This window comes from Ictidomys tridecemlineatus, chromosome 16 (assembly GCF_052094955.1).
Source record: "Ictidomys tridecemlineatus isolate mIctTri1 chromosome 16, mIctTri1.hap1, whole genome shotgun sequence".
Taxonomy (NCBI): Eukaryota; Metazoa; Chordata; class Mammalia; order Rodentia; family Sciuridae; genus Ictidomys; species Ictidomys tridecemlineatus.
The window spans coordinates 40,349,186-40,367,131 of record NC_135492.1 but is presented as its reverse complement, the minus strand read 5'-3'; the positions used below and the strand labels follow the sequence as shown (position 1 = coordinate 40,367,131).

Here is a 17,946-nt window from a genome sequence, read left to right as displayed (position 1 = left end):
GTTCAAAGACATCCTCAGCAACTTAGTGAGGCCCTAAGCAGCTTAGAAAGATCTTGTCCCAAAATAAAATATAAAAAGGGCTAGGGATGTGGCTCAGTGGTTAAGCGCCCCTGGGTTTAATCCCCATTACCAAAAAAAAAAAAAAAAAAAAAAAAAAGGTCAGATTTTGGATTCTGGATTAGTGATGCCTGGTACCGTGATTTCAAAACAACCCTGAGCATACATGATATTTTGAGATGGCAGTACCACGGTATGAAAATATCTAGGCTTTCCATTGCTAATGGTACTGGAGGTTATTGCCTGCACTTGCATTCGTAATTGAAGAAAATGGTAAATTAGGAGTTAGTTGAAAGTGCAAACATTTTTTTTTTTACCCTACCCAAGAGGACAGATCTCTGCAGGGGTGCATCTTAGTGAGAGAAACTTCTTCCTGCAGGGGTAGCTTTCAGAAAGAAAAAAAAAAAAAAAAAGAATTGGAGAAATTGGCTAACTTATTAGTCGTCTTTGGAAAGGCATTGACTGGCCTGAGTAGCAAGTACTAGTGTTTATGCCTAAGCTTCTCTAAGTGGGTGCATGGTGATGTGCCTGGAAGTTCATTAAACAAGAGATGGAGACTGAACACCTAACCTGCCAAGCCCAGAGGCTCTCAGCCTCCACTGCATGGCAGAAGTTTCTGGGGAGCTTTTAAACATTCCAGTTCCAAGAGCACAGCCCAGACCAATTAAAAGAAACTCTGGGGATCGTTCCCAGGTATCAGTATCTTTAAAGTTCCCTGGGCAATTTCATCATGGAAAATAACGTACTCAGAAGAGTGGGCGAGGAAGCACCCATCTTTCTCTTAAACATCGATGGATCACATGCAATCTCTGTATAATCTTCAAGGAGAATTGAAACTTGCAATGTCAGGTTTGTGATTTTTGGCCTCCCTGTGTTAGGGAGCTTGGGTGGGAATATCCGTGGAGTACTGGTACATGGACCTCATCACAGTGAACGAAAAGGGACTGTGGAGTGGAAAGAGTGCTCATTTTTGTCTCAGTGTGCCCTGCCTTGCAGCTCAGGGCACCTCTAAGCACCTCAAGTGCATCCTGAGCTGTAGGCAGAATTCCCAGGAAGAAGGAAATTGGCTTGTGACCATTGGTCTTGCCAAACCCAGCCTCTCAGGGCAGAGGCTCATCTAAAGAAGCAGCTTTAGAAAACTCTGGTCTGTGTATTTTTTGTGAGATCTGTACTTTCTCTGCCTTGATCCAGAGCAGATTTCCTCTTGTCTCTTCTGCTCCTGGACTTCCTTTTCCTGGTCTTTGGAAGGGGTGGTCTTGAGCATTCCCCAGAGTTTCTAAATCTGATTAATCATCAGAATACCTGGGAGCATTTTTATTTTTAATTTATTTTTCACTTGTAGTTGGACACCATACCTTTATTTTATTTTATTTTATTTTTTATGTGGTGGTGAGGATCGAACCCAGGACCTCACACGAGCTAGGCGAGTGCTCTACTACTGAACCACAACCCCAGTTCCTTGGGAGCTTTTTAAAAAGGAGATTCCAGGCCACAACCCTGGAGATTCTGACACCTGGGCATCTATCTGTCTGTTTTTGTGTGTATGGACATAAAAATCCAGGGTCTTGTACATGCTAGACAAATTTCTCTATCGCTAAGCTACATTCCCAGCCCCTGAGCATTTCTGTTAAGAAGCTTCAGAAGGGGTGAGGATTTATTTAGCTTAATGGCAGAGCTCTTGCCCAGCATGCACAAGGCCCTCAGTTTGGTCCTCAATCCTGAAAAAAATAAGAAGCTTCAGAGGTGATTTTGATGATGGAGGGGAAAAAAAAAAAAAAACGTTGAGAATTCGAGTGCTCTGGTGCATGCCTGTAATCCCAGCTGCTCAGGAGGTTGAGGCAGGAGGATCACAAGTTAAAAAAATAAATAAATAAATAAAAGGTCTGAGCATAAAGCTCCATGGTAGTGCACCCCTGGATTCAATACACAGCACTGCAAAAAAATAGTTCAGAAAATATGGTTGGTACCTATGACCTTAGAATCCTATACAGAGAGAGACAGACAAGTAGGAGCACAGAGGTAAGGCCAAGCCATTCACCGTTCATCTCTTCTGCCCTAATCATCCCAATTTCCTATCATTTCCTTCCTTTCAGGCCCCGGCTTCCAGGCCAGTTTATATCCACAGGGCTGTTCTGTGGAGCAGTCACTTGGAGTACCAGGGAGCACACTGAACTGGGAGTTGGGAAGTGGGTTCTCCTAGTTCTGCCCCTCATCCTGACCTTGGACAAGTTCCCTCCCTTTCCCATTCTGGGCCTGAGTTTCTCGCTTGATGGTATGAAAGATTGAATTCAGTCTGTGATTTTTTTCAGAGTAGAGCCAGACAGGCCACTTGTGTAGGGGCTGGCAAACTATGGCCCTTAGTCCAAATCCATCCCTCTGCACATTTTTATTTTGATTCCTGTCTGCAGGAGTCCAAACACCTCTGCTCAGGTGTTTTTCTTGTTTTTCCATTAATAACAGATTGGTAGAATCGGCAATGCTACACAATGAATTACACAATGAAACTCCATGGACAAATAGAATAAGCTCTCCAACCATAGATGTAGAAATGAGTCTGTTGGTGGCTTAAAAATGCAAGGTGCTGAATAACTTTTTTATTAGTACCTTGTAACTTTATATAATGGTCGAATTGTTACATATTTGCACATGTGCAAGATTTAACAATATAATCTGACACTGAGTAACTTTTAAAGTTTCTGACATTTTTTTTAAAAGAAGAAGGACTTCAGAGTAGATATTCATGTTTGCTTGAATTTGCATAAACTAAATAAAAACTAATAGAAGTGATTATTCATAGCGAATGGGCCCAGAATTTTAAAAAAAGAAAAGTCTATTTTAATTAATTCCCAGTCATATTTTCAGAGTCTGGAATTTTTATGGGGCATTTTATTGAGTGGAGTTATGTCTGCCTAACGTGACCCATTGCAACCTGCAGAATTCCAGGCTCTCAGAAAGAAACGTGTGCCCTACAGATCACACAGCTCGTACAAATGGTCTAGGTGTCAGCCTCAGTGGAATTCCGTGTCCCAGGCATGCAAAAACAGCCACCTCAGGGAGTGCCACGGGGAACCTCTTAGAAGCTATGTTCCCAAATATCAGCCAAGAGCCAGCCTACAAGCAGAGCTTCCCTGCATACCTGCAAAAAACTCAAATATTTACTCTTTGGCTCTTCCTAGAAAAAAGTTCGCTGACCTCTGCCCTGGAGAATCCCCATGGGCACATGAGCAGGGAGAGTGGCCTCTGACCCTCACATGACCCCACTCTGTCCATGTGGCTCTCTACTTGTGCTATCACCACCCTACTTCAGGCTACCACCATCTCCCATTTGAAAGCTAGACTACTAGCCTCCCAACTGGTCTTCCAGAAATGACCTTTGACTCCTCTAGGCCACTCCCCATCTAGCAGCAGAGTGATCTTTTTGAAATGTGAATCCATCAGGCACCTATTGCTTATATCCCCTCTAGGGTTCCCTGTGGTCTTTGGAATAAGATCCAAATAGTAGGGCCCCCAACATCTTCCAGAAGGCTCTTTGTTGCTGCATCCCCTGTTAACACTCTCCCTCTTTCAATTCATTCTAGATAATGGCTTCCTTTCAGGACCACAAATATATGTATTCTTTCTGCCTCAGGGTCCTTGCACATGCCTTTCCTATATTGGAACTGTTGACCCCTTCCCCCACAGAACCTGCCTTCCTCACTGTGGCTAACATCCACTCATGCTTTAGGATTCATTTCAACCAGCCTTCTCAAGCAAGTCTTTCTCAACTGCCCACCGTGCACCATTACCACCCAGTACTCCATACTCATTTTTCAAAGTACCTATGTTTGCAGTGAAATATCTATATAATTATATGTGTATGTGTGCACATTTTTATCCATTTGATATCCATTTATTTAACAGGTATTTGCTGAGTGCCTCCTTGGTGTCAGACATTTTTATGGGTATTTAAGATATGGTAGTCAACAAAACGAATCCCTGACCCAGGAAGCTTATATCATAGTTAGGGCAGAAGGCACTAAACAAAATTGAAATGCAAAACCTAGAATCTACTAGACGGTGACAGATACCCTGCAGACAAAGTAAGGCAGAGAGAGGGGTGGAGTGCTGGAGAGAGAGAAGGATACTCCACAGGGTGATCCAGGAGGGCCTGGCTGAGGAGACAGCTTGGGACAAAGTCTCATCTGTCCTCCCCACCAGTGGCCCAGTGCCCAGTACATAGTAAGATGCTCAGTAAATATTTGTTTCAATGAGTATAAGAGACAGAGCTCTTTCAGTGTTTGAAAATGTTGTGTTTCTTTAACAAAAAGTCTAGTAACCTCAGGTTACCAAATCTGTAAGCTGTAATGTGCTTTGATTCTGTCTTAATAATGGCAGGAAACCTAAAGGCATCATGTGCATGTTCTCAAAAGCCCCTGTTAATCGTCAGGGGAAGAGATAAAGATAGCGGCCCCAAGAGGGAAAGAGGAAAGAAAACTGCTTGTAAGCTGGGTTTTGTTTATTTGGAAACCGGGGTGTGGTGCAGGAAGAGCCCCAACACGTCCTGGTCAGCTGGCCCCATCTGTGAACATCCCAGACCATGAAGAGACAGGAGGGCTCTGGGTTCCATTCCTGCCTTTCCACTCTTGGTGCTGTGGTCCTGAGTTAGGTCCCTCACCTCTCTGGGGTCAAATGCTCTCTTCCCTACAGTAAGGATCACAGGTGGTAGGTACCTGCCTGTCCCAGCAGGTGGCCTTGAAAGTCAAATTTCCAGGAGAGCCAGGGGTGTAGCTCAGTGACAGAGGGCTTTGCCTGGCATGTGCAAGGCCCTGGGTTCCATCCCTAGCACCAGAAAAAGAAGGAAAGGAAAGGGGCAAGTCAAGCATGGTGGCTCAGTGGCTAGAGAAACATTATTTTTTTGTTTTATAATTAAGCATTTATGTAATTTGCATTAGGAGATAAACCTGAGACATAAAAGACATTAATAGCATGTCCTCATTGTTGTAATGGCTAGAATGAGGCCATATATGATATGTTTATCACACAAAACTCATCCATACCAACATATACATGCTATGCACGTGTGCATATATGTATCATATGTGATTTAAAAGAAAGATTCGTTTTAAAGGCAAATATTAAATAAACTTTAGAACAAATATAGACAATGACAAAAAATGGTTCAGGTGGAAAGTAGTTGGCTGTCATTTGGGACACAGTGCTGCTAGACCGATCCTTCCAAGGCTTCAGGCAACCACAGAGTCACCTTGGAGTCGCCAGAGGCACAGCTCCAAGTCAGGGCAGGTTAGATGAGCTGCCTGCTGCAAGTATTTTCTCTCAGGAGGTCAGTATAAGGTTCGGTCTTATCTTTCTGGTTGGCATTCTCCAAGTCCTGATTGTTTTTGTCCCTGGTATTTTTTCTGAGTAACGATCCTGACTTGGTTTCCCATGTGCACTTCAAACTGCACCCGGAATAAAAGTTCCCAGAAGGAGCAGATAGGCCCAGTTGCTTGGCTGGTCTGGGAGTGTGGGTAGCCCCATTTGTTTGGGGATAATCTTGAAGTTGCAGTATTTAGGCCTCCTGAGCCCGGGATGCACTGAAGGGGGTCACTTTGTCATTGCCAGAATCCTCCAGTGGCTGGTCAGTCAGGAAGGAAGGCTGATGGATCGGAAGGAAAGCCCCTGGGACCCCTCGGGCCTCCGGGCTACTCCATCCAGTCCCTCCGGATGGGGCCTCCAGTGGACTGGGGGCTAATAGCAGGTAAAACTAGCACTTAAGGGGAAGAGCCTCCAGGTCAGATGCTGAGATAATCCCGTGTACATCTCATCTGTCACCAGAGCCCAGCAAATTTATCCCACCAGCAGTGATCAAGTGTGGGTGCGCCCAGGTCCTGGGTGCAGAAGCACATCTGCCCTCCTGTCTCCAGGAGCCGTAGTCCGTGGGGAAGCGCAGGCTCACCGCTCTTCTTCCAGGTGGTCCCCATGGTCTAGGCAAGAACAGAGCTTCTGGACCATCCTTGAGGTCCGTGAAGGGCGGGTGGCAACCTGTTGTCGGTGATCCCCATGCCAACACCTGCCAGCCGCACGTGCCTCTGGTGCAGCAGCGTGGAGTTCAAGTGCGGGTATCCCTGGTGGCTGATGGACCTGGCATTAGACAGCACCTGGGTTCCCTGTCTCCTGGGGCCTGAGGGGCCAGCCAGTCCCTGTGCTGCCATCACAACTGGGGTGGTCCATGTCATCATCATCACCAGTGTTGACTTCTCTCAAGATAGGCCTGGGACCAGAGGGGTAGGACATGTGCAGGTCACAGGCGAGGCGGGTCAGTCCCCAGGGCGCCTCCTCCCACTCCCCCAAGGGAAGCCTGGAGGATTCCCCAGTTCCGATCTCCATTGCTTGCAGACCAGGGCCGCCTCCCCTTCCCAGCAGGCTTGCAAGGGGCTCCAGGTTGCCTGTTCTTCTGCGCTATGTCATTGACATTTCTGAAGGCACATCAGGTATCTGGTGCAAAGCTCTGGGCCAAGAGGAAAGTCCCCACCCATCAGGAGCCTTCCCGGCCTCTCTGGGCTTCTGTGACAGGGAATCTGCTGGAAGGCGGTGCAGTGTTGAGACAGAGAGCACGTTCACAGCAGCTCCCTCTGCCTCTCTCCCCGACTAGGGAAGCCAGAGAGTTCTAGAATGGGGTATCCCACAGGGAGCTCAGCCCACCAGGAGGCAAAGGGAATTATTCCCACTCCCCCCTCTTTGAAGCCTCGCTCATCTGTAAAATGGGTTGATACTTTCTTCGTGGGTCGAGAAAGATAACCGTGGAAAGTGTGTAAAAGCCCATCAGGGGGCTGGGGCTGGGGCTCGGTGGCAGAGCACTTGCCCAGCGTGTGTGAGGCCCTGGGTTGGATCCCCAACCGGGCAGGCACCCAGCCATAGTAGTCCCGGAGCTCCCTGACCGCCATCTGTAAATGCCACCCTCTTCTTCATCCTGGCACTTCCCGTCCAGTCCCCCAGCTGGGTTCCTCCCTCGCCTCGGTCAACATCTCAGACACTGTTCCAAACCACTGTTCTGTGTCTGTTCCATCACGGGTGGACAACAAAGGAGATGCTCAGTAGATGTTCCTGAAGAATTTAAGGAAGAAAGGGAGGGAGGGAGGGAGGGAGGGAGGGAGGGAGGGAGGGAGGGAAGGAAAAAGGAGAGAAGGAAGGAGAAAAGGAAAGGAAGGGAAGTTCTAGCCGGGCCTGTGTTCTTTTGTGTTAGATGACGCAGCTTCCCTGCCGTGGCTCTGCCAATAGAGCCTGATGTCGAAGGAAGCAAATTTGAGTTTCTCTGCCACTTCCCAGCTGGGTGACCTTTAGCCGGTATCTTTCCCCCTCTGGGCTCAAGGTTTCCACCTGTCCCCCGGGAGTAAGAATACCCACCACACAGGGTGGCCTTGAGACAAATGTGCAGACAACTTCCAAAGCACGCCTGGTTCTCATTTTAGGTGCCCATGCCCAGGGCCTGGCGCATAAAAGGGTTCCAGGAACACCAGCGGTGTTCCCCGTTTTGGCTTGCACCTTACTAGCTCTGGGCAGGACAAGTCCGGGCCCCACAGCCCAAAGGGGGGGGCTCTGAACTCGGAACCAAGTGCCTTTATTTTAGGTCCAGTAAATTAAGTTTCTCGTCAAGAACTTGAAGCAACACAGCAGCTCGGCCTCTTTGTGCCCCTGTGATTTGCATTCTGTGGTCTGTTATAACTTTCTAAACATCTATTTGTCTTCCCTGTCAGCCCTCTGTTCTCTCTGAAGTGTGGAGTGCTTCCACTCCATTTTGTTTCCCCCCCCCTCAATTTTTTTTTTTTTTTACTTTCTTGCCTTTTCAGTCTTTGGGGAGCCAAAAAAAGGGATCTTGTAAGAAAACCCATTGTCCCTGCCCCAGATTCCTGCCACTCTCCCTCTGCATTGTGTTTCGAGTATGTATTTTCCAGGGCAAGAACAGAAAAGGCCCGTCACAGGTCCGGATCGCAGGGTCTGCTTTCCCAGGGCACTGGGACACCAGTTACCAGAGTGTGCCGCCAGGGAACCAGACCGGAGCCTGAGGCCAGAGGTGTCTGAATCCTGGGGCTGGGGCAGACCTGGGAACCTCAGATCTCTCCTACCTCCCCGCCCCCTGCCACCCCACAGGAGGCCCAACTAGGGGAAAGTCAGACCTAGTTCAGAACCCTACCTGCTGAACCTTGCAAATATGACCATGGAATCTGCTGCCACCTGGTGGCAGTGTACTCTGATTCTCAGCCAAGGACCCAGGGAAAAAGAAACCTCTTTCCGGGCTGCGGGAGCTTTCAAAACAAAATGTCTATATCAACCTTCAGCTTAGAGACAAATGTAAAAAGATTGTAAACATCACCGATGCAGGGCTCATTCCCCGGACTGGAGAGCCCGCAAGGTTTCCTTTCAACCTATTTGGTTCTGGGTTTGGGTCCCTTGACTGTTTCCACCAGGACTGGTTTGCTGTGTACTGGGTTCCAGGCGCTGGAGATGTTCAGTCAGCTCACACAGGGTGGTTCTTTTCAAAGAAGTCCCAGGCTCTTGGGAGAGACACAATTAAGTGCCTGCAACAGTGGTGAGGGGGTGGTGCTGGGTTGGAATTGACCTGGCCATGTGCTTCTTCGGGTCTGCAGTTCAATTCCTTGGGAATTAAAGATGCATTACTCATCTAACATCATGCACAAGGTAGCAGACCTTTCTTCTTTTCTTGGCTCCTTAAGATTCCTTGAGTCGCCCCCCCCTGTGGGATCAGAATTCTTGTGTTTACCCCACTGGGATTCTGTGCATTGCTGAGATTCTGTGACGTTAAATAGTTCCACTTACAGGTTTGCTCAAGGTGAAGTTTTGTGGTTTCTAGTTCCAAGCCATTTTAGCAGCACCATATAATCAGCAATCTTGGAGAATGAAGAACTGCATGGGTACCTATAAAATTAGTGATCCTGGGGCTGGGGTTGTGGCTCAGTGGTAGAGCACTTCACTAGTACACGTGAGGCACTGGGTTCAATCCTCAGCACCACATTAAAAAAAATAATTTTAAAAGCTATAAAAGGGCTGGGGTTGTGGCTCAGAGGTAGAGCACTCATCTAGCAAGTGTGAGGCACTAGGTTCTATCCTCAGCACCACATAAAAGTGACTAAAAAGTAGACATTTTTTAAAAAGCTATAAAAAATTCTTTAAAGCATCATTCTCAGAACATTTAATTAAAAAATTTTACGATAACTAGAGGCTGAGGATGTTAGCCCTGTGGTAGAGCATGTGCTTAGCATATAGGGATTTGATCCCTAGTATGAGAAAAGTGTAATCACATTAGTGAACATATACGCCAGGTACTGTGCTTTAGAAACATGTCACTTAATTTATCCAGTTTACTCAGTCAGCAAATAATTAATGAAAAGATTATGTTCTGAATGTGGAGGCTAAGTACCACCTACAAGTAAAATTCCCAGGACCTATAAGGTTTATACCTGCGTCTTCAAGGTTTGATAAATGAGGGGACTGTGGTTCACAGAGGCTAAAGTTTTCATGGTTAACCCTTGAACCCAGGTGAGTCTGACTTAGAGATCACAGGGTGCAATGTGGAAACTCTGTTGGATCTGATTTTCTCACTTCTCTCTGTCTGCCCAACCTTGGGTTGGCAAGGTTGGCTTGGAGTCTTTGAGATCCCAGCCCTGGATGTCTAATTCACCAGGTTTAGTCCCTATGTAATGCAGAAATATCCTCAAGGATAATCTGCCTCTGCTGGATCCCTCCTGCGATGGGGAGGCCTGTGTACTTCAAGTCTTGGGATATATTTGTAGTACCTACCTTAAAGTCTATAGTAAATACAGAGTCCCATTTTTTCAAGAGTGTGAATCCTGTTTTCTTATTTTTTTTTTTTTACTTGACTGATAGTTTTTGATGAAATACTGCATTTTAGGAGTATGTTGTAGACACTCTGGATTCCGTTAACTTCCCCAGAAGATTTTTTTTTTTAATTTTAATATATATTTTTTAAAATTATTGGCTAATCACCTTGAACTTGCTTAGGCTCACCTGTGTTTTCTGAATGCAGACTTGTGGTAATCCAAAGTTGTTTTCCAAGCCCTTCTAACTTCATAGGACCCAGTAGGACTTGATAGCATTGTCCCTTATAGGTCTTGTCAAGGCATGGCTCTGCACTTCATTAAGCTAGGTAGAGAGTCAGTTTTGACACAGTAACAGTGGTTCTCAACTGGGGAAACTTTGCCTCCCAGGAGACATTTGGCAGAGCCTGGAAATATTTTTTTCACGGTCAGAGTTAAGGGTGCTACTGGCATCTCCTGAGCAGAGGTCACAGATGCTGCTGAAACATCCTACAATACACAGGGTAGCCCCCACAACGACAACAAAAAATTATCAGAGTAAAACGGTCCGTAGTGCCAAGGTCAAGAAACCTGTGGGTCATTCTGTGTCTCATTTGAGTGCCAAAGATGAAAATCTGGTGTGGACCGTATCTCCCCAGCCCAGCAGGCAAGAGCCTCAATCCCCTGGTGGTGTTCCTCCACAGCCAGTGTTTGGCCCCCAGCCACTCTCCAGGGGAGTTTAGGTGGTCTCACACCAGGTGTCCATCGCCCACCCTGTCACAGCCTCATAGGAAACCTCCTCATGCCCTACCACCCCATGCACCTCTCCCCTAGTTCCTAGTGTCCCTTACTGTGGATTCCAGCTGTTTCAGCCATCCCACTCTTTATCCTCCCTCCTGTGCCTGGTGAGGGCACACAACTCTGCTCGAAGAACCCAGGCTTTCTGCACCCTGTTCAGGAAAAGTAGGCCGAGCATCTTGCCCTGAAGATTTTCCACCGCCGGAAAACAGCTGCCTCCTATATATTTTTCTGCTTTGACAGTTGCTGTGTCAGGAGCGCTGCTGTGATCCCAGCTACTCCAAACCGGAAACCAAAGTCTTACTCCCCTGCTCCCCACCTTCCTCTACTAGTTGAGGTTAAAATCCAAACTGCTGTCTGTGGTCAAGTCTAGTGCCTGGTCCCCAACTCCTGCATGGCCTGGGGTTCATTCCTACTTTTGGATTGTGACAGCTGCCTGGGCTACGCCTCCTTTCACTATTCCTGTGGCTGGCTATGTCTCATTCTGCAGGTTTCGGCTCCAATATCAGGTCACCTCTGACCAGCTGAGCTCAAACATCCCCCTGTAAGTCTCATGGCTTTAACAAAGCCCTGTTGTCCTTAATTCACAGGGCTGATGGCTTTCTGGAGTGTGGACGTGTTCAATGGTAGTCCCCTCAGTTAGAATTTCAGCACTTTGTGAGCAAAGAGCAGGTCTGTCTTGTCTACTTCAGACTCCATAGCACCGGGCAGAGAGTCGGGTACGGGGGAAGCTCCTAGGCAGCACTGGATGGATGAATGGATGGTTGGTGGACAAATGGATGGATGGTAGGTGGATGGATAGATGGTGGGTGGATGGATGGACGAATGGTGGGTGGATAAATGAGTGGATGGTGGGTGGTTGGATAGATGAACAATGGGTGGGTGAATGGATAGTGGGTAAATGCATGGTAGATGAATGCATGGTGGATCAGACGGTCAGATGGTGGTTTAAATAAAGGAACAGAGGAGAAACAAATTATTTCTAGTTGCACATCCTACAGAAGACTTTATGAAATAGGTGGTCTTTGATGAGGAAGGGACGGCTGCTTACTTTGGTAGTTAGCAAGGACCGGAAGTAGGAAAGTCTACGTACATGCAGGATTTGGTCAGCAGTTCATTGTGGCTACGGATAGATTTTGTGATGCCTAAGACATAAGGTTAAAACAACAGAGTGACCACCCTTCAGTGGGAACCTGAGCTGTGAAGCCAAAAGGGTGGAGACTTCATTCAGTGGTCTATAAAGAAGTTATTGAATGTTTCTGAGCATGAGATTGGCATGAAAAGAGCTGAAAACTTCAGATAGTTACTCAGACAAGAGGGAGGCTCAGTCAATCTGGGCAGCAAAGGGTACACGTGACCATGCTGTGTGACCATGGGCAGGAGACTCACCTCCACTGAGCTTCAGTTTCCTCTCTTCCAGAGAGCAGGGTCCCATCTTTTATTCATTCCCTGCCCCCATGCAGACGTGGCAAGTTTAGATGAAGCCATACGTGTAAGCTCCTCCAGATGTTATAGAAAACCTGAGCAAGTAGAGGGGGGTGAAAGAATTAGACACACATCAAATGACCTTGAGATTGGTGTGGGAGGGCATCTAGCAAAGGAGGAGTCTTTGTGCTGTGGATGGGGAAGGCTTTGCAGTCTGATAGGGGTATGTGAAGAAGTATGTGATGTTATGGGCAGCTGTGGCTGGAGCTCAGTGGTTGTCTAGCTGCTTCTAGGAGCTCAAAGTCTCAACAAATGAAAGGGATAGCAGGGTCACTTCAAAGAGACGTCGGTAAACATTCAAAGTGCATGCATGGCTGTGCTCAGGAGCACAAGGGGTGAACCGGGTAGTGCCTTGCCCTTGAGGATTTTGCAGTCTCCTGGAGGTGAGAGCTGTCACCATGATGTAGTCGTAGCAAGGACCTGGGAGAGCTCTGGATAGCAATGCGCCAGGCTGCACCAGCACAGGAGAAGATGGACCCGGTGCCCATATCCAGAGATTCTCATAGGAGGCATTTTGTTAGAAATCTTGCCTCATGTTTATTCATCAGGAAAATATTTATGGAGCACCTGCTCTGTGCTGGGCATTGTGCCAGGCTCTGCTTTTTAAGTGAATCAACAAAAATGCACCAAGTTGTCTACTCCCGCTAGACATTTGCTGGGCACTGTGGGGGAAGGGGTGGATGCGTAAGACATGTTTTCTGTTTTCTAGGACAGGAGTTTTCAACTGGGGGAGGGACCCTCCTTCCCCAAAACTGTATATAAAATATTGTGCAGATTAGCGCTTCAGATTAATATATTTTAATTTTTTTTAGCAGTTTTGGGTTTACTAAAAAAATTAAATAGCATTCTTAGTTTCCCTCATGTCTCAGTTTTCCCTATTATTGTTAGGATAGTCTATTATTATTAATTATTATTATTAAAGCTGTATTGATACATTACTGTTAGCTAAAGACTAGTTTGCATTATAATCCCAGTGGCTCGGGAGGCTAAGGATGGAAGATCACAAATTCAAAGCCCCCCTCAGCAAAAATGAGGTGCTAAGCAACTCAGTGAGACCTTGCCTCTAAATAAAATACAAAATAGGGCTGGGGATGTGGCTCAGTGGGTGGTCGAGCTAACAACAACAACAACAACAACAACAAAAAGACTAGTTTGCATTAGAGTTGGCTCTTAGTGTTCTACATTCCATGGATTTTGACAAATGTACAATGGCATGTGCCCAATATTATAAAATCATACAGAGCAGTTTCCCTGCCCTAGAAGTCTTCTGCATTTTGCCTACTTAATCCCTCCCTCCTCCTGAACTTGTTCCTAAATCTCTATTTTTACCTATTCCAAAATGTTACATAGTCGGAATCATTCCGTAGTTGGGAAAGTATGTTGCCTTTGCAGATTGGCTTTTATTTCCCCTCCACTCAAACATTACTACCTAAAGTTCCTCCAGGCCACCCACATCAGGGAGCTTGTCAAATGTGCTGACCTCAGGACTCATCCCAAATTGCTCCATCAGAATCCCCGTTTTAGCAAACCCAGCCACCTCTGCACCACTAGTGGATTTGTGCACACATGAAAGTTTGAGGAGTAAGAAAACCGTTATGGTGTGGATATGAAGTGTCTCCCAGAAGCTCAGGAGTGAGATGATGTGAGAAGGTTTAGCCGGGCATGCTGCCATGCACCTCCAATTCCAGCATCTCAGGAGTCTGAGGCAGGAGGATTGCAAGTTCAAAGCCAGCCAGTCTCAGCAACTTGGTGGAGGCCCTAAGCAACTCAGCAAGACCATGTATCTAAATAAAATGTAAAAAAAAAAGGGCTGGGGCTATGGCTCAGTGATTAAATGTCCCTGGTTCAATCCCTAGTACCAAAAAAAAAAAAAATACTTGAGAGAGCTGGGGCTAGAGCTCAGTGGCAGAGCACTTGTCTGGCACATGTGAGGCACTGGGTTCAATCCTTAGCACCACATAAAAATAAACAAACAAAGGTATTGTATCTCACGACAAATAAAATATTTTTTAAAAAATTAACAAATAAATGCTATCCATCTACAACTAAAAAAAAATCTAAAAAGAAAAAAGTTTAGAGCTGAAATGTTTGAGTTATAAGTGCCTTAACCTAATCAGTTCATTGATCCATGGATAGTGATTAAGTTGTAGGTAACTGTAGGCAGGTTTCGTATGGCTGGAGGAGGTGGGTCACCAGGGATGCACTCTTGGGCTTCATATTTTCTCCCTAGTGAGTGAAGCTCACTCTCTGCTTCCTTATTTCCATGTCCTGAGCTGTTTTCCTCTACCACACCTTTCTGCCATGCTGTTCTGTCTCACCGCAGGCCCAGAGCAATGGAGTTGGCCATCTGTGGAATGAAATGGGCCCCATTTAGGAGTTGTTCACCTTCTAGAACCACAGGAGTGACACACCATATCGAACTGTTTAAATTGAAATTAAGGCCAGGTGTGGCGGTGCCCACCTGTCATCCCAGTGACAGGGGAGGCTGAGGCAGGAGGAGGATCGCAAGTTCAAAGCCAGCCTTAGCAAAAGCAAGGCGCTAAGTAACTCAGTGAGACCCTGTCTCTCAATAAAATATAAAATAGCACTGGGGATGTGGCTTGGTGGCCAAGTGCCCTTGAGTTCAATCCCAGTACCAAAAAGAAAGGAAAGAAGGAAGGAATTAAATAAAATTTACAGTTCAGTTTCTCAGTTTCACTAGTCAAGTTTCTCCACATATGGCTAGTGGCCACCATATCAAGGAGCGTAGAGACAGAACATTTCTATCATTTCAGGAAATTCTATTGGATGACAGTGATTTATAAGAAAAAAAAAAGACCCCAAAAGCAGGACAGTCTGTGGAAACTGGAGCTCAGATTGAACTGGGTGCTTGAAAATGGAGCATACTGTCAGCCCCTGAGAGTTTCCTCCTTCTGCCACTCGGGGGCCTGCTTATTCCCTGCAGAGATCCAGGAATGCACCTTGAAGACTTAGCACCAGAACTGTGGTGATGGTTGCCTAAGGCATTAAGGACTGTGGCTGAGATTCACCTGTGCAGCGCTGCAGGAGGCCACGGTGGCTGCGTATGCAGTAGCATCCGGGTGGGAGGAACCGGTCTTCCCTTGAACACAGGGGAAACACGAGAGATGTAGGTGCTGACCCAGTCAGTGTGACCGTGACTAACTTTACTCTCTTTCTGAACAAGAAAATGCCCCAGGACACGAATTTCCCTCCAGATTCCATACTACTGTCATTATCCCTGTTTTATAAACTTCATAATTCCGCTTTATTACTTCTTAAGACTCAGTACTTGGATTTTACAGCATGATTTACCAATTTCTTCGCTCTTTATTTTCATTCCTCTCTACAGAATGGAATTTTCTTCATATTGAAGTACATTCTCTAGTACTTTTTTTTCCCCCACAAGGACCTCAAGGAACTAATGGTGTGTTATCACCCTCTTGGCTTGAAAGACGTTTGTCTCACTAACTCTTGAGTGGTAGTTTAGCTGGGTATGGAATTCCAGAATGCTGTGAATGTCTGCATGTGTGTGGTATTGGGGATTGAGCCCAGCGGTGCTTTACCTCTGAGCTACATACCCAGCCCTTATTTTTTTTTTTTTTTAAATTTCAAGTCAGGATCTCCCTAAGTTGCCAAGGCTGACCTCAAACTTGCAATCTTCCCACTTCAGCCTCCTGAGTTGCTGGTATCATAGATGTGCAGCACCATACCCAGCCAGGATAGTAATTTTTGAGTTACGTTTTTGAACTTGGGTGCTCATATTGTGGGAGCAACATATGGTCATAATCATACCTGGTACTTCCATGCCGAGTCATAGTCTTTAGGATGGGGTTCTCCATCTTCTTCTTCACTATAAGACTTTCCCTTTCTGGCTTCTAGTTTTTTGCAGTTAGCCCACTCAGCTTTTTGTCATGCCTGAAGCCTGTAAAATCTTAAATCTGTTCTTGGAAAGGAATTTAAATCCTAGCTTTTCAGGCTTCTGTTTGGTCCCATGGATTGCTGGGTCTAATCCTCCTCCTCAACTTTCAGCTTTATCTCCTCTTAATTCTGGCATCTGGAAGAAGTTGCTATCTTCCTTTCAAGCCAGGCTATGAATTTAAAATGGCAATTATTTATCATATGTGTTCTGTATATTCCATAATTTTTAAACTGTCAGCATTTGCTTCTCTTTATATGCTAGTCTTCATCATGACAGTGAGTATCCATAAGTGATCCAGGGAGATTCAGTAGAATGTTCAAGTAACAAATTAATATTAAAGAAAAGAGGGCTGGGGATGTGGCTGAAGTGGTAGCGTGCTCGCCTGGCATGCGTGCGGCCTGGGTTCAATCCTCAGCACCACATACAAACAAAGATGTTGTGTCCGCTGAGAACTGAAGAATAAATATAAAAAAATTCTCTCTCTCTCTCTTTAAAAAAAAATATTAAAGAAAAGACCCCCTGATCATGCATAGTAAATTCAGTAGCTCAGTTTTAATCATAACATCATATGTCCTTGGTGATGAGGTCCTATTTCATACTGTCCATGATTATATTTTTGACAGCAAATTTGGTTTCTTATACATAGAGTGAAATTATATCCATCAAGATAACTGGGCAAAGAACCACATGTAGCTCGTTTATTTGCTCCTTTAGCAAGTTGGAAAGCCAATACATACGTCCAGCTGCTGCTTTTGTAGATGAGTAGCTGGGTTATCAGAGAGAGGACATGGGTCAGTGGTGCCACCGATGGTGCAGAACTACTCCGGGTCAGAAGAATCCCCATTTGAAACATCTGCCACCTTTCCAACTTTGAATCTGTTTCCTCACCTGTGAAATGAAGAGGTCCAACCCATGTGGAATCAGGTCCTGACTCACTAGCTCTGTGACCTTGCGCAGGTTGCATAACCTTCTGGGCTTCCGTCTTATAAGTGCTACCCTCTCTACATCAAAGGGTTGTGGAAACTATCAGATCCACTGCCTTGTGGGAATGAGCTCTGAGAAATACAAGGGCTACCAAGAGGTGGACGTAAGTCTCATCGCTAAGAAGCCGGGACCAGCTTCTGTAACTCCTCCATGGTTCAGAAGGCATGAGCTCTGCAAGCTTGGGCCCTTCTGATGATTTCTGACCCAGCACAGCTTCAGGAGAGAGCAGGGGTTTCTTGTGTCCTTAAGCCGCAAGCTGACGGGGGCTTTGATACCTCTTGGTTTGCTGGGACTGTGACATTTGATGTCCTCCTCTGTGAAAACTCAGTGGCGTGTGAATCTCGTGTTCCATTTCTCTCACTTCTCATATGCGAGCCACACACTGGAACGCCCTGCAGGGCAAGTGCCCAGTGCCGTGTAACTTTCGCAACGAGGTCAGACGGAGCTCTGCTCCTTGATCAGAGCCTTAGTGATGTTCCAGATGGCAGAGGACAGTGGGCTCAGCTCAACCTCCAAAGTCACGTACGCCTCGGTCATCGCATTTCCCACCCCCACCCTCAGGAGGCAGTCCTGCGTGGCGGGGAATTTCCCATCTTAGAATCAGGGGACCCAGCTCCGTCACCAGCATGGAGCAGATACTGTCCCTCCCTTGTGCCAGTGTTCTCCCTCAGCCATAAAACGAGGGCACAGAGTAAAATCACTGGTTGTCCATCTTCGTCCTGCCCATCACCCCTTATTTTTGTCTCTCCCCTTTCACCCTGCCCCGTGGGCTGCCTCATGCTAGCAGGAAGCTCCTATTAGCAGTTGTGTATGTCTGATTGATGAAAGGTGACAAAGCCCAGGAATTAGTCCTTAAAATGTCCTTTGGGAGAAACAAATTTCAGAGAGAAG

At 46.3% G+C, this 17,946-nt stretch overlaps 1 protein-coding gene across 1 annotated transcript in view; it reads left to right on the top strand.

Moving 5' to 3' along the window:
* Slc6a11 (solute carrier family 6 member 11) overlaps positions 1-17,946 on the top strand; it is a 126,955-nt gene that overhangs the window by 63,035 nt on the left and 45,974 nt on the right. The gene's annotated exons all lie outside the window — the stretch shown is intronic.